Source organism: Cicer arietinum, chromosome 6 (genome assembly GCF_000331145.2).
Source record: "Cicer arietinum cultivar CDC Frontier isolate Library 1 chromosome 6, Cicar.CDCFrontier_v2.0, whole genome shotgun sequence".
Classification (NCBI taxonomy): Eukaryota; Viridiplantae; Streptophyta; class Magnoliopsida; order Fabales; family Fabaceae; genus Cicer; species Cicer arietinum.
Window position 1 is genome coordinate 52,857,439 of NC_021165.2, and position 5,556 is coordinate 52,862,994.

Genomic DNA, 5,556 nt, shown 5'->3' on the forward strand with positions numbered 1-5,556 from the left:
TTCCTCTAACCTTTTCACTTTCTTATGGTGGTGGTGTCCTCTAGTGATATCCTCTGGTGGTGGTATCCTCTGGTGAATTTCTTTAGTGGTACTCTCTAGAGATAATGACATATGGTCATTTCCTCCAATTTACCTATTCTAATTTATGCATACTTAGTGAAATTTTTAGTGCAATAAATTTTTCTCACAAAGTATCTTTGTTAGCATCAAAAACACATAGATAAATTGTTATTGGAATAAAATTGGTTCCAAGAATCAAGTCATATCCACTATCAAAGAGAGGGAGTTCTTTGCTTCTAGTTTTGAAATTATAATCCTTATAAGGTAATGAGAAAGTGGTTTCTTTCCTTTGGATTTTTCAAAGGACTTGGTAGAAGAAGGTTGTTTTTTAAGGTGGTTTTCTTTGGTTTGTCATGTATTGGTTCAGAAACTTTGGGAGAATGTTTAGATTTTGTTTTTAAAGGTGTTTTAGTGGAAGTAGAAGATGGTGATTTTTGTTTTTTTTTTAGATTTTTCATAGGAAGGTATTTGTGTGGGTTTAGAAGTAGGTGAAGTTGGTTTTTTAGGAGAAGGTTTTGGAGAATAACTTTTAGGTGGTTATGGTGTTGCTTCATAATCACTATCACCTAAAGTGTGTACAATTTTATTTGTCTCAACATTCTTCTAGGTACCAATTATAGCTTGTAAGCGTGATGACCTTCTGATTAGTCAATGAACAACAAATTTGGCTTTCTTAAGTTTATCCAAATGTAGAGGAATGATTGTAATGTATAGAGAAAATGTTGTAGGATTTGGAGGAGGAGCCATATCTAGGGGTTGCATTTCAATAATGTGATCAGGTGTTGGACTCAAAGAAAAAGGAGGTGGAGGATATGGTGATCGTTAAATGGGTGAGAGATGAGGTGAAGGAGATGAAGAGTTTGAAGGTGGACGATCATGGTAATTTTTTTCGTAAAATGGAGAAAATGGTGTAGGAATAAGATAGAGGTTCAATTTTGGTCATTTAACTTTTACCTAATTTTTTGTTTTGGTCTTTTATCTTTATCTTTATTCATTTGTATTTTATCTTTTATAAGTGGTGTATTTTAATCTTTGCCACAATCACAACAAAAGTTATATGAACATTCGATCATAGAAATCCCTTCTAACATTTGTCAATATGTATCCAGTATATTATTTTTTCAAAAAAGCATTTATTTAACCCAATAATAGGCTTGCACTTGAAGGTAATTTATTTTCACCTCATGCTTATTAAGATTGCACACTTAACTTTATAACGAATCCAATACTTGAACTCAATAGCTCATGACAATAATTATACACTTGTTTGAAAGAGTTATGATGTAAAGGACTAAATACACCACTTATAAAAGATAAAAGACCAAAATGAATAAAATAAAGATAAAGAATCAAAAAGAATATTAGGTATAAGATAAATGACTAAAATTATATTTAACCCAAAGGAATATTATAGTAGTTGAAAATCTATAAAGTAAAACTAAAGAATATTGATGTCCTATTAGATGTAGTCGTTTAAGCCTAGTGAGCCTGCACCATAACCATTAGAAATTTTGTCCAATGGTTGACTTAGTATTTAAAATTTGAAAACTTCGTTTGGGGAAAAATTGTGTATGATGTTTCACATTCCTGGAGAAGAGAACGTTAATTTCTTCATGAAGAACATTTTTCTTGTTTAAAAATTAAGGATTTTGCTTAAAAGACTTTTCACAATTTTCAACTTTTTCTTGATGAATTCAAAACGATCCTTAACTAGAGATTTTGTGAAAATATCAATCAATTGGTTTTCAGTATTAATGAATCCTTTTTACTCACATGATTACAAATAATGGGATGTTTAATTTCAAGATGCTTTGATCTTGAATGCTGAATGAAGTTTTTGATAAATTAACAGCACTTGTATTATCATAAAATATTGGAATATTTGTGTATCATAAAGAGAAATCCTCAAATCGATTTCTTGTCTACAAGACTTGTGAGCAACAATTTTCAGTCGAGACATATTCAACTTTAGTTGTTGAGACTGCAATAGTATTCTATTTTTTGCAACACCAATTCATAAGAGCTTCTCCAAGAAATTGACATGCACCACTTGTGCTTTTTCTTTCAATTTTATCACCAACATAATCAACCTCACAGAAGGCTACAAGATCAAAATAAGAACATTTTTTATATCAAAGGCCAAGATCATTAGCCCTACTAAATATCTTGAAAATTCTTTGAATAACAATTAAAAGCGATTATCTAGGAGATGTTTCAAATCTTGCACATAAACCAACTGTGAAGACTATGCCACATCTACTAATAGTTAGATAAAACAGTGACCCAATCATTTTATATTTCTTAAGAAGATCCTTGATGGATGCATGAGAGTTGACATAACTTAGGATTCATTCATTTTATATTTCTTAAGAAGATCCTTGATGTATTTTTTTAGACAAATAAAAATATCATCCCTTTGTTGCTTGATTTGTAATCCAATAAAAAATATTAATTCTCTCATCATGCTCATCTCAAATTCACTTTGTTTGAGGTTTGAAAAATCCTCATACATTTTCTCATTAGTAGCACAAAAAATGATGTCTTCAACATACACTTGAAAAATTATAAATTAGATTTATTACTACAAAGTGTAATGTCCATTTTTCCTCTTGAAATTTTATTTTATTTTATTAGAAATGTGCTTAATGTCTCATACCATGCCCTAGGAGTTTGCTTTAAACCATATAAAACTTTGGTAAGTTTGAAAACATGATTTGAATTTCTTTGATTTTCAAAACCAGGAGGTTGATGAACACAAACTTCCTCATTCAAAAATTTATTTAGAAAAACACTTTTGACATCCATTTCAAAAAGTTTAAGGCCTTTGTGAGATGCATAGTCAATACCTTATTGCTGATTGTAGCCTTAAAATACAAGTCTAGCTTTATTTCTAATGAATTTACCATCTTTAGTAAGTTTGTTTCTAAACAACCATCTTGTTCCATTGATAAAATGATTTTGAGGTTTTGGAACTAAAGTCCAAACATTATTCTTCTCAAATTGATATATTTCTTCTTTTATGGATTCAACCTAATGATCATCCATGATTGCTTCATTTATGGATTTGGGTTCAATTTGAGAGATTGTTACCATATTAGAACCATTACCTTTGAAATATAATCTAGTTCTAATTCCACTTATGATTCTTCCAATAATTTGATTTTGAGATGATCAATCAATCATCTACTTGGTGGTTCTAAATCCATGCATTCTCGAAATGGAAAGTATGCATGTAGACAATATGGGGGCTGACTCCAACTTATGGAGAATGGGAGAATGATCCAATGACGAGGCCACAAGGTAATTTATTCTATTATACATCATTAATTTTAAATAATAATTTGACATTTTGATTAATCTGTGGAGATTGATTGTTCTTGAAGCTGACTTGATCATTCTTGGACCTGGAGAACATTCTTCGTTTTCCAGAATTTGTCAAGAACGTTCTCTGTTCTTGTCTATTCAGATTTTTGCTTTTATTATGTTGATTTCTTTGCTTTATTTTAAATCTTGTCTTTAATTTAATACACTCAAAAGCACAAGTTAAATTAACATAACATTTAGAATCATAATTATCGTTCTTAATTAACCTTTGTTTATTTTCATCAAAACTTAAATTGAGAGTTTGTCTTAACAATTCAAGGGTTGCATTTAGACAGGAAATGCATGATTAAGCAAGAACTCGTGGTTATGAGGCTTGAAACTAAAGTAAAAATGATAGACGTTGTTTTTCCAAGTTCTTGTGGAGACTTGGAGAGAAGAAAATTATGAATTTTTGTGTGAAAAACCTTAGATACCGATGTGTAAAACCTTGTTTCACATTGCAAGACAAAAGTCTCACTACAAAAAAAATTATCTATTGTGACATTCACTATAATTACTTTTAGCTACACGTTGAGTGTCACTAGTTATCACTGAAAATAAAATAACATATACCTACTGTCGCTAACGGTAGGTAAAGGATTTAAGAAAACTTTTTCATTTAACTTCTCATTTCCCAAATCAAAATCTGTATGCTTTTCATTTTTACCCAAATTAAAATCTCTTCTACTTCTACCGTCATTTCACTCCTATCATAGAATCCCAGTCAAACCCTAATCGAGCAATAGAATCCTAGCCATGTTGATTAGAAAATTACAGTGAGCTTGCATGCGGTAGTATGAGCAGTGGAGCTCATGAAGCTGCACTTGATTTGTGGATAGTGCAATCACCGGAAGAGGAAGCGAACACATCGGCGTGACGAGGGTTCCAAACGGAGGAATAGACACAGTAAGCGTGTTCTTTGAAAGTGCGAACGGAAATGGGACGATCGAGAGTTTATAATTTGACGGTGTCATCCCATGAACCGGAGAGGAAAGAGTCACGGCAGACGGGGTTAAGCGGTGGCGACAGCTATGGGGTTTTCGTAGAATGGACTGAACTTGATGGAGTAACCGTTGAATGGGGTTTTGAAAACCGGCATCATTTTGAGAATCGGAGTTTGGTCAGGTGAAAGAGTGGGTATTAAGTGTTTGATGTTATGCGCCTGAGGTTGGTTCTTTTTTATTTGTCATATGTTTGTTAATAAGGTGTTTAAAGATTGATATGAATATGAAATTAGCGAAAAGGATGTTAAAAATTTGATATGATTATGAATGGTTTCTCCTTCTTACAACATCAATCTCAACCTCAAACTAACAACATCCATGATTAGGCACTTGTCATATCATATTGTATTAGACCTTTTACTTTGTTTCATTGGCTGGAAAAACATGCCCAGTTTTGAAGTTTGCTTATTAAATACTACAGGGAAGATGCATAAGGAAAGATGGGGCAACTAAAGTCACTGCAAATACTCTGTTTACCTGCTAAGATCTAAAGTTTGTCAAATACTCTGTTTACCTGTTAGAGTTAATTGAATTTCAATTAATCTAAATTTGTCATGGGGGAGTTGGGGACCTATGCTTATGAAACATAGAAATGGGGCTGTCTGTATTTTCCAATTTGAATGTTTGCAAAATTTTGGCATGTAAGCTTTCACCAATAGAGAAAGTTAAAAATTAAAGCATTGAAGAACTCAAGCATCTCAATTAGAGTCATTGTAAGGGCAAAGGCTTGTAACTTAACAAACATAAAATGACCTTACTGGGTTTTAGTAGAAACTGAAGAAACTTAACAAGCATCTCCGTTGTTCTTTTGGAGCATACTGAAGAAACTGTTTTTTAACACTGATTTCTGGATGCTGACTTGCCATCTATCCATTTGATGGAATCTCGTTTGAAAATTTATGAATTTTGTATCATGTAGTGGCATCTTTTTCCTGTGTCAAAATTATCATATCTTTAAATCTGACTGCATGCTAAGTTGCCCCATTGTAATATAGATACACTCATGTGGTGGCACTCTGAGCACTCTTTTTCTAATGATTCATATATTTCTCACAATTATGCCTGGCAAGTTATGTCTGTAGATCAAGTGCTGAAGCAGATACTGCCTAATGGAGTAGAAGTGCCTTCA

The 5,556-nt window shown here is 32.2% G+C and overlaps 1 long non-coding RNA gene across 1 annotated transcript; it reads left to right on the forward strand.

Annotated features, from left to right (window-relative positions):
- The first annotated feature begins 3,992 nt into the window (after positions 1-3,992).
- On the forward strand, positions 3,993-5,351 carry LOC140920898 (uncharacterized). The gene is made up of 2 exons (XR_012163537.1): positions 3,993-4,590; positions 4,849-5,351. It is a non-coding gene; the product is annotated as an uncharacterized lncRNA (long non-coding RNA).
- Positions 5,352-5,556: the final 205 nt, after the last annotated feature.